Genomic DNA, 12,399 nt, shown 5'->3' with positions numbered 1-12,399 from the left:
AGACAACATGTACACCTGCTACTGTGTATAGAACGGTAAAGCTACTTACCGAGCGGCTAGACTAACTCTTGCACCTAGCCCTTAAGGATCATACGATACCCTTAACTTTGTTCAACAAATACTCACTGTTACACACTTTTTTTCCTGCACAGAAAAATACACGTTAACCCAGATATTGATAACAATTGAAAAATGTAAACCTCAACGGCTTTATTTAAACATGTGGCAGCACAACCGGAAGTACGTATACGCTATTGTGCAACCAGTCGCATACACAATAATGCCACTACCACACAACCATAAGACAACCTTTAGCTGCGTACACAAAAGTGCGTCTTTGCTGTGCGCAAACCTGCGACTCAGCCGCGTACTCGATACTGCGGCACCCCTTTAAACGTTAGGTTCTATCAACAGAGGAAAACAAACTTTTTCCTCTCTTGTTCCTGGATTCTAGTCAGCTTCCTTGGCTCACACGGAAATGGATAGCGATCTTTCAGCACAAAGCGGTTGCAGGTAAACCCTGCATGTGGACACTCCACCCTTTGCTGAGATATCGATAGCCATATGTACCGTGTGAGTAGGTAAGTGACTTCACTACGAGCCCCCAACTAACGATACTGGATCAGAACCTCTATATACCCCTGCCTATACCTCCTAATATCCTACCTATAAACCTCTAAGGATGACGCTAATTTGCGTACACAGTCATACAGTAAATAAAGACTTAAGACCTGGAATCTGTGGTTCCAAAGCACAAGTATTATTCAGGTAAAAGTACAGTCAGTTACACACTATTGATCCAGACACAATTCGGCGCAAAGGAATTATACAGACCCAAGTACAGTATACATACGCAGTGCTTCCAGACCAGATGTTAGGCATCAGCAAGAAACTCCTTGTCTATCAGCATTCAGCACGAAGACTAGCAACCCAGCGTTTGAGCACACATATTTATACCCCCCAGGAATAGACAAAACAATAGAGACGTTTGTTGCTGATGTCATTGGTTCCCAAGGGGGATACATCTGTTACAGAGCATTTAACAGGCTGATTCAAATAGACACAACCCAGCCTCCAACAACTGAGGGTCCCTAGATTCCCGCCACATGCAACATCCTAACAGTTGTTCATATTATATACATTTTGTTGCTTGAAGTCTCTGCGGTCCATAAGTCGAGAATGCATGATGCAATCTCCCCACCGATAAAACCGGAATACTGTGGAAAGAGTACGCATCAGTACAAAACCAAATACGGCTTACTTATCATGTATAAAACCTTAGTTACCAAACAATCTTTATTTCATAGCATTTATACTTAATGAACAAACTTAAATCTTATACCTTAAAGGTTATGGAACCTTGTATGTGAATATGTAATGTGTGAGTATACGGGGTTTGATATAAAGACGCTAGTTAACTGGGGACAGATGCGTGCGCATTTAGCTACTAAACAGCGTTTTCATATAGGATCTTGTGCATTCGCTATTATGCGACTAGTTAACAGCGCAATTGTGCGTATTAATGTCTATATGAGAAACGGTGAAAGATGCAATCACATGATGCTATTAGTAATATCGCCATATGTACTTAATTTTGAGTTTATCTAAAATGGCGCTGGGGCGGCCATTCGCAAAATGGCGTCTTGCGATTACATTTCCAAGATGGTGTCTTGCGGCCAGTCGCAAGATGGCGTCGCCACAATTCAATTTTAAACTGATCTTGTCCAATTATCCAGCTTCGACAGGGTTGTGAGGGGTAAATTCATTACTGGATACTTGGGAATGTGTTGATGACTGATGGGAGTTTTGGATAGGGTGAGGGTGCTGGAAATGGGTGTTAATGTATATAGCAGGGTGGTATTTCTGTTTAGCAAACGGGGCCACTGTGGGGTGTCAAATTTATTGGAGTGGCTCCCCACAACTTAGTTGCCCTAGGGCCCCCACAGGCCTTAATCCGGCTCTGGCTGTGAAGAGCTGTGCTGAGGGGGGATGTCCTGTGGGGGGCTGAGGCTCTGAGGAGGTCCACCTGACAGTGGCGACAGCAGCTGCTGCCCTGCTATGGTACCTACTAGATCCACAGAGAGCTCTTTGGAAGTGTGAGCTTATTTAGTGAATTTTTTAAACACATCCTCTGAGATGACAGTTGGGAGCTGATTGGCTGGCACCTTATCACCTTCTTATCACTTTTCACTCTGTCTCCTAACACTGCTTAGTAAATAGCCCCCTAAGAACCATACAAAGAAGACTTGATCAAAAAGAGATTAGTTAGAACAGAAAGTGATATAATTGAAATAAAAAAATCCAAAATCCTTAGGGACAAATTTGGTATTAAGAAAGACAGAAAAATCAACACAGTAAAATCTACAACACAACACATAAATACCAGAAAGGGAAGGGGCAAACAAAGAAGGCCCACAACCAACAAGAATAATAATAATAACATTAAAGGCGGAATTCAATTGATTCCTGCCCCCATCGCGCCCGATGGAGCTACTCAATTCTTGCTCCTGTCGGGCACGATCAGCTGCCAGCGCTACATTTCAGCTCGCAGCCCCTGGGGGATGAGAGCTGAAATGTGCGAAAAGTGACATGTTTGGGCGCCCAAACATCACTTTCCGCGATTGCGACCAGCACTTTGGTCGGGTTTAGCGGCTAAACCCGACCACTTTGGGCGCAATCAGCACGAAAATCTGGAACAATTGCATAGCGGCCCGCGATCTCCTGTCACTTTAGATGGGAGATGCGGGCTGCAAAAACAATTAAATTCCGCCCTAAGAATCAACAAATAGATAAACAAGTAACATACAATACTCCGATATACAAAAAATTAAATCTTACCAGCAGCATATGAAAAGATTACATACAGAACAACAAGACAAGGATATAGCATTAACCTCCTAGACCTTTCAATATACAGTACAGAGACACAAGATTACAGTCAATACTCGGAGGATAGTTTCTTCGTATATTCAATTGAGGATGTGGACAGCAACCCAGAGGATTGCATAAAGGCAGCACGACAGTCATTCGAGCAAGGCTGGAAAGATTTGACCACAAGTGTAATAATCACCGCAAGTGGAGCTGAAGGAGTACACAGTAAACCACACACCACAGGTAGCGAACTTGCCCAAAGTGAAAGCATACCTAATCTACCAATCACCAACAAAACATGGGGGGAGAATTTTTTTAGAGTTGGGGATCGACATCAAATCACTCAAAACGCATACACCTCAAAAGAGAAAGTTAGACGAACCAGACGAGGCTGAAGGGGAGGGAAAAAAGAGCAGAGTAGAAGGAACCACAATACTGCCATAGAAGAACAACAAGGAATATTTAATCTCAGTGACAAAACACTCAGTGGACCCCAATTACAATTACTCAACAAAGGTTTAAAATTTGCTCCTGCAAACAAAATAGACAAATACCAAATGTACCTAGATCTTAAGGATTTCACTAGGAAATTGAACCTGAAGAAATATTTTCTAGACAAAAATTTCAGCATACAGAAGAATTATAACCCAGACACACATAAATACACAGGTCTGAAAGCCAAATTCACCTTTAATCTCAGCCACATGAAGGGATGCTTTGTACAAACCTTTGAGAAGGCAGTTCTCAAAAACATCAAAAAATTAGAGTTGGAAGAAAGTAACAAATGACAGAATCTAACCAAGGAGGAACAAAGGGCTCTCATTGAAGTACAACAAGATACATCTGGGCGATAGCTGGACCCGTTTCACCGTGAAAAGGCGGTCAAGCAGTACATGACAAATACCACCCGGAGGCGGCCGCTTAATACATCTCCCCTGTAGTGGAGTACTTGTCCAGTAGCAACCAATCAGCTTTTAATGGTCATTTGAATAATAAAAATATATTTAATAATACAAAGGAGACAGATGTATTTAAGGAGATAATTAGTAAACTAAATCTATCTCCTTTTTATTATTAATTATATATTTTTTATAATTAATTATATTTTTATTATTATTTTCAATAGTATTTTTATTATTTTATTTAATTTGATTATAATTTTCATTTACATTGTATATTTTAAACTGTGCGAGCTTCCTTTATTATTTCAATGTGACTCTATGGTTATACTATGCACTAGGGTCCATCCTAATTAATGAAAAACACAGGTGCATATACTTGTTCTCTAATGAGAAGGGGTATTTATATATGCCACATTGGAGCAAAACACATACTGCCTTTGAAAAAGCTGTCTGTGACAGGGAAACGCGTTAGGCTAATAACCAGAAATTTGCCTTTTATTGGACCCCACATTTATTTACCATCTTGGGACTGAGACGTTGTTTCACTTAAAACCGGAGGATTACGAGCCAAGCCTTGCTGGAACCTTATCATCTGGGAGCATCTTACAGCCAAGGGACTGCACAAGCTGCAGGCTATTCCAACCCTGCTGGATTTTTACAACTGCACCCTATAGGACTGAGCAGACACCCGGTAATTATATTTGGAGCCTCCATTGACTATTTACAATACCTTTGCAAAAGATGGATTGGTCCATATCTCTGGTGTTTTAAAATACCCATTTTACAATACTTCTTCTTATAACCATATATTTCTGCTTGTTATAACATTTGTATTATGTTTATTAAACTTGCTTTTTCTACATTGACATTGGTCGCCCACACAGTATTTATTCATTCTTTTATTTATTTAGATATGTTGGTTTTACTTTTCTAGTTAATTTACTCTGCATTGAGGCACCGTATTTTCTAAAAATTGTATTTAGGTTTGCTTCTTTTGATATCTTCCTGGGAGACTACCCAGGGTTTGCGGCAGCATTTTCACTATATGCGTGTATATTTTATTATGTTGGTTCATTACTAAATTATTATTTACATTTTTGAGTATTGTGTACACAACACACAGGGGCTGGCCCTAGACAGCACCTAGCACTTGTGTTTTTCACAATTTTTTATACTTATCGCATAAGTGTTGTCGAAGCCAAATAGATTGTAAGCAATCGCATAATTGCGCATAACCCGCTTCACGATATTCATCGGACGATTTGATCATCCATAGTCACTTCTTAAAATCATTCACGCTCCCGAAGCACATTTGCGCACGCACCCGTGCGCGATCGCGATCCCAATGCGCATGCAATCATCCAGTAGTGCACGCATCCCCATACAGCTGCCCCACGCCATATTGTGAATGGCACATCACGCTACTGAGCCCGCTTGTTTGTTATACAATTGAATCTAAAGTGAATAAATACAGAGCCCTGGTTGAGTTGCTTACTCATACATTCCCATTGAATGAGTGGCAGCATCTTGGAGATGACTGTAATTCCTGGACCAGTGCGCTTGCGAATCGTGTGGTAATTGTATCATTTATTGTTATTTACTGTACTTTGGCGCTCATTGTTTAGATTAAGGCATTTATCCCCTGTTTACAATATAATATTTTTTGTGCGTTGGAAACAAACTCTTGAGTGTGACTGCGTTATTTATGTTAGTAAACTAGCGATATATGTGTTCCTCTAAGACAACCAATCTCTCTCTCTCTCTTCAGTAACGTAATTTTAGATTCGTTAGTTTGGGGGCTCGTGTGTTGGTATTCACCCATCCTTCTATTCGCTGCTCTGCTGCCATCGTCTCGCAACAAAGAGTGGATTTTTTGGCACACCAGCAGACCTTTTTCCTGCTCTGCTGTTTGTTGGGAGACGGAGGATCACAGTTTAGCGACTACGGGAAGGGCTGATTGGGACCTGGGGATAAAAGAGAGAAATTTGTGTCTTTTCATTTGCCCACGCTATTGTGTAAGCGGCCGCTCTGTAGCGCACACGACCGGTCGCACAATAGCGCTGTAAAAGTCACCACACCACGTACAGCGGTCGCATCCTAGCGTTTGCAACCGGAAGTAGGAGTACTATATGCCACGTGTAAGCGGTCGCATAAGAGCGAATGCGACCGGGCACACAGTGGCGTATACACGTGTTTCTTACATTTCTGTATTGTTTCAAGCAATTGTTTAAGACTGCAAGACGTCATAGTGGAAGGGTGTGATCTCCTAAAAGACTGCTAAATCCAAAGAAAGGCATTTAAGTTTTCTGGAAAGAAAAAAAGAAAAGTGTGAAAGGCGCATGTTAGCGATTGGAGAAATAGAAGTACTGTGTAGGGTGTATACGTGATCCCTAGGGTATACATAGCAGGTATACTGGCAGAGGGGATCTTTTTGATGTCCTTTCATTAAAGATTAACTGTAAACCTGGTTAGGGTTACGGAGATAATTCATAGGTATAACATAATATATAACAGGTATATATTTTCATTCATCTATCTACAGCAAAATGCCATTTATGAGGTAAATGTTAAATATACTGTAGGGATAGATGTGATGTGATGTAAATATAAGTAAATATAAGTAAATATGTGGAAATGTATGTACCCTGTGCATGTTAGATATCTATGATGTCAGTGGACTTTGGTGCTTCATGCTGCAGATATACATTTCACAGACATTGGTGATAGTTGCAGAAGGGGGCAGAGTAATATAGATGGGAGTGAATTGGTTCCTGTCAGGAAAATAGGATCCGGTGAGAGGGAGGACATATAACAGCTGTTAGCAGCAGTTGAGAGGCAGTCTCCTGATCCCTCCCTCCAGTGCCTGCCCTCCTGTGACCCGGGCAGCCAGTGAGCAGCTATGAGCTGCCAGGCGCAGGGGGGCAGAGCCGGAGAGGGAGCCCAGCCGGAGCTGGGGAAGAAGGTGGGACAGTGGCACCCACCCTGTCTTGCCGATGATGCCAGAGAGGTGGCGTCGCGGGAGGTGGACCCGCATTGATCTCGGTGATCCCTGGTGAGAGGAGGCGGCTGGCTCAGACAGCAGGCCAATGGTCGTAGTGGGACTGCCGGCGTCATGGAGCAGGTGCCGGCTACAGTTGGCCAGGAGGTGGCTGTCTGGAGTCCCCCTGTGATGGAGGTCTGAGAGGCGGGTCCTGGGCAAGCAAATCAGCCTGAATTCAGGCTGACTGCAGAGGTTGAAGCAAGCAGCAGCTCCCACTACAAAGGACAGCCCGGAGGCTGTATCTTTATACCGCAGGGGTGTGAGTACAAATACAAGCACCACACTCACAATAATCACCAGCTGCCCTTCAAACATTACTCAAAGGCTTAATTTCTGCCTAATCATATAACCGACTGTGGCAGCAAAGAGGAGGGACCAAAAGGGATAGATAACTCAATATCTATAGCAGACTGGGACTTAGAAAAAAAAAGCTATTCCCTCAGGGAATACAGGAACAATTTGCAGCCTGAGGCAGATATAAGTCAGGGGGAGTTGGTGTATGCATCTACTATCTAAAATAGTGCCAGTTAAACTTATAATCCACAGCACACAGCACCAAATTCGGGTTATTTGCATTGGCAGGACTGCGGTATAAATATAATTATTTTGGAGTATGAATAGTTATGTTCATTGTGACTGTGATGAAATAACCCCACAGGACTATATTTGTTGATATTGCAAGGCTTATATACTTACCAAGGTATCAGCATAAGCACATTATATGGACTTAGATATATTGTGGAGGGGAGTCCAGTTATAGTAATCTATGGCATGACGAAGTCTATAATACGACCAAGGAAAAGTGAAGGCTTGCTAGAGGAAAAGCCCCATAAGGATAATTAACAAAGACAATATCTACATTTCAGAAACTGAACTGGGACTATAAACTCTGGATTGAAACTATTTATAAATATAGTCTCCTAACTAATGTTACAACATTGTTTAAGTTTAAGGGTTTTGTATATTAAGCAATGTATTGATGTAATACATGGAGTTGTGTTTATTCTCTGTATATTAACAGCAGTTTATATGCAAAGTACAAGTGAAGATCCTTTACTTATATTCCTTATAAAAGTAACTTTAATGTTTTTTAACTACTGTTTGTTTACTTACCTGGAGTGATTACGGTGGGAGATCCATTACTGCGGAATCTGTGGAAGGAGAAGACATTGGTGGTAAATGTGAAGTGAAATGATACAGTATTGTATGTGATTACACATTATCTATATACCACACTATATATTCTATCACTGGGTTTTCCCAGGTGAGCCCTTTTGACATTCAAAATAATTAACCTGGGTGGAGGCACTGACAATGGGGACGTACACCACCAATAGAGGGTAAGGGTGGGTACATTAGGAGTAACAAAGGAGTTAGTAACCTGGTGACACTTTAGTGATAAAAGGGGGGTTACATTAACGGTAAAGAATAGCTTCCAGTGTGGTCGTAAAATTCATTGGTCATTTAGGGCTTTTGAGTTTTGCGACTTTACCGCATAGGTGTGGCATCCTGTGATTGAGATCTGGGTGTGGGGAAAAGAAGGGTAAATAGGTTGTTAACTGTGGTTTATCTATAGTTAGATAATTCCTGTGTTCCTTATTAATAGGTTGTTAACTGTGTTTGCCTTAGTAGGTATTACTGTGTTCCCTATTTTAGTATTGCTTAACCGTAGTATAGGTGCGTGAAAGCAGCCTAAAAGTTAACTCTTTCACCGGTCTCTTCTTTGTTGGAAGGTTTAGAATAAGTCAAAATGGGCGCTAAACAGTCAACAAAGAAGGCAGACGATGAGCTGCCTCTGCAAGGTCCGACTGGGTCGGCTCTTCATATAATGCACACCAAGTACGGTGCATACGCAACAATGCACTGTGCCGTGTGGGTTAAGATGATGAGTAAGAGTGTGAGGCCTTTCCCAAAGATTGGTAGCTTTAATGTGGAGATCTTAAATAACCTCAAGGATCACATATGTAGAGTGAAATCCTTGAAGAAAAGAGTGGAGTATAATGATTGTTTGAAACTCTGGCAGCATGACAGTAAAACGTGGGTTAATGGTGCGAACGAGACGCAGAGTTGCGTAACGTGCACGTCAAGGGGTGATGCTGAACAGGGCTGCATGCGCACCACAGGAAAACACAAACGTGCGGCACAGTAGCATTGCCAAAGATATTGCAATTCGCGCTTGCGCACCACCACCACCTTATGTGATGGGCGGTGAAGATACATTATCCACCAAAAATGATAAAAATTTAACTGAACCAAGTAAGCCGTACCCGCATCTGAGTTTGTACACTGAAAATGTTTACGATGCAGAAAATTAACCTTTAGAAATGTCAGCCGTGTCCCGTGCTGTGCAATTGTTGAATGTACCTTCCCAGCAAGTACAGGCAGATTACCCATTAGCATCAGGAGTGGGGGAGGGATCCTTAGCCCAAAGGGGGGAGGCCTTAGTAGAACCCATGGTGGTGGGAGGTTCCTGTAATAAGGGCGCAGGACACCTACCGCTTCAGTAACGGAGGTTGCTAATGCTGTTCACTGCAGTATAGAAGTGGAAAGCATCCATCCAGTACGGACAATAATTGTTCCCAATGGAGTTGCAGATGCAAATGGTGTAATCCCCACAAGGGAAGTAGCGATGCACTGTCCATGGACACAGGCGGAACTACATTCCATTATGTCTGATTTCCCTGACCCTAGGAAACAACTGGCAAAGTGTCAGTGTTTCATCAAGGACTTAGGCAGTGCCCATGAGCCAACCAATAAGGACTGGCGTGTGGTGTTAAGGGCATGTCTCCCAGAAGGTACAGATGTGAAAAAGTTTATCACAGCATGTACTCTGGATGTAGATGTCCCCTTGACTGATCAAGGTAATCAGGATTGCATTGCCCGCATAGTCACCCAGTTAGCTATATTTTTCCCCTTAGTGGTTAACTGGAGTAAAATCTTTACCATTAAGCAAAAAGAAAGTGAACCTGCAGAAGATTATTTTAATCGAGGGCTGCACATTATCATTCACTACACTGGGATAGAAAACATTAAGGATAGCACTCACTACCGGGAGATGGTCATCACTGTTCTGATAGATGGTCTTAAGGATAGTCTAAAGACCAGAGTTCAGACCTCACACCCCGGATGGAGAGGAATAACGGTTGACGTACTTAAGGAAACTGCTATTGAGCATGCCAAGAACATACTCAGAAAGCGCGAATAACAGAGCGAAAAACTAATGGCTGTCAGTATACAAGCTCTGGAAGATATGCATTTACAGCCACAAGACACTTATCCACCTGCGCTGTTACAAGTATTTAACACAAATCACCCCTTTGCGCAGTCACACATACCACAACCATATTATACTTACCACACTCGGCCACAAAACAATTTTCATCCTAAACCTAAGCTCCCATATCCATCCCCACAGCCATTCCCTGCCTATAACCCTCAACACAAAAAACAACAATTTCCCAAAATTAGTCAAATCCGTACACAAAAAATGTGCTTTAACTGTAACCAACCAGGACATTTTAGAAAAGACTGTAGAGTCATACTACAGGGACCACCTAACCAGGAAAATGTAAACCCATCCCATAACATCAAAAATGATCAGTTAAACCCTGCCCACATAATTGCAGTAAATGCTCTGGTGGGTCAAGATAGTCAACTATAGGGATCAGGTCATACCTGTAATCTGCAGGCAGTCAGGATAACTGGAAGTACTAGAGAAGAACCAGTAATAAGGGTTAATGTAGCTGGTACTGAACATTCCTTTCTTGTAGATACAGGGGCGACCAGGTCAGTATTAAAATCCCCTTCTAATTTGCGAATTACTAACAAGACAGTGTCAGCAATGGGTGTAACAGGTGATGTACAGCATTATCCTTTAACTGAATTACTGAAATTACTATTGATCCATTGCATGCCAGGCACTCTTTCCTTCTGGCAGCAACGGCCCCTACTAATCTCCTAGGAAGGGATTTATTGTGCAAGATGGGATGTGTCATCTATTGTACCCCTGACGGTATATTTATGGATGTCCCAGAAAGGTTCGCACATGATGTAAGGGATGTGCTAGACACTCCCCAAAGGTTAATGTTGCACACTACCATATTGGAACAATGTCCAGCACAGGTAAATGATATGTTAGCACAAATACCTGATTCCCTTTGGACCAAGGATGGACAGGACACTGGGTTAATGGCAAATGTAGCTCTCGTAATAGCAAACTTAAAAAGCAGTAGGCAAGCTCCAAAAATTCCTCAATACCCGTTAAAACAGGAGGTAGAATTAGGGGTTTATCCCATAATTGAACGATTATTACAGCAGGAAATTTTAGTCAGTACAGCTAGTGTAGCCAATAGTCCCATCTTCCCTGTGAAGAAGAGTGGTGGGAGGGGGTATAGGCTGGTACAGGACCTTAGAGGGGTTAATAAAGTGGTAGAAAGCCAATTCCCCATAGTGCCAAACCCAGCTGTCATCCTGATGCAAATTCCACCACATGCAACCCATTTCACTGTCATTGATCTCTGTTCCTCATTTTTCTCGGTTCCGCTACATCCCGACTGTCAATATTTATTTGCATTTACATATAGGGGGGTACAATATACATGGACACGACTACCCAAGGGCTTCATAGAGAGCCCCAGTATTTTCTCACAGGCCTTACTTGACTGTTTACAGTCTTTCCAACCTGCCAATGAATCTGTTCTAATACAATATGTGGCCGATTTATTGTTATGCTCTGATTCGTTTACGTCATGTTTAAATGATACTAAACTTGTGCTGCTTCACCTCTCGCACACAGGGCATAAGGTTGCTAAGGACTAGTTACAGCCGTGCCAGACCAGGGTCAAATACTTGGGACACTGTCTCACCCAGGGCCTACGACATCTGACTACTGACCGAATCCACGCCATACAGACCATGGCACTGCCGCAAAACCAGCACCAGATTCGTACCTTCCTGGGCATGTGTGGATATTGTATAACATGGATACCAGGTTTCTCTATTCTGGCTTTACCATTGCAGGAGTTAGTCTCTTCCACCAAACCAGACATTGTCTTGCATACTGAAGAGTCAAAGCAGGCTTTCCTTAATCTTAAGGATAGTCTAACAAGAGCACCTGCATTGGGGATTCCAGATTACAAAAAACCTTTTGACCTGTTCTGTATGGAAGCCGCTGGTTGTGCTGCAGGTGTCCTTACACAAAAACATGGTGATGCCAATAGACCAGTAGCATACTACAGTGCCCAGTTGGAGACTGTGGCGAGATCACTCCCAATGTGTTTAAGAAGCGTAGCTGCAACCGCTCTTTTAGTAAATAAGAGTGAGGACGTAGTGTTAGGCCACGACTTGACAGTTCATACACAACATGCAGTCTCTGCATTACTAAACTCAGCCCAGACTAGACACGTTTCTTCCACTAGATTCACGAAATGGGAACTAGCACTGATTGCTCCCACCAACATAACTATAAAAAGGTGTAATACTCTAAATCCTGCTACATATTTACCATGTGTGCCTCATGATGCACAAAGGGTGGAAGGTAAAAATGAATCATTGCCAATGGTAGAAGGTGAGTTTGGTATAGGTATT

This window comes from Taudactylus pleione, unplaced genomic scaffold (genome assembly GCF_031769625.1).
Source record: "Taudactylus pleione unplaced genomic scaffold, aTauple2 ptg000122l, whole genome shotgun sequence".
In the NCBI taxonomy this organism is placed as follows: domain Eukaryota; kingdom Metazoa; phylum Chordata; class Amphibia; order Anura; family Myobatrachidae; genus Taudactylus; species Taudactylus pleione.
This window is presented reverse-complemented; position numbering follows the sequence as displayed.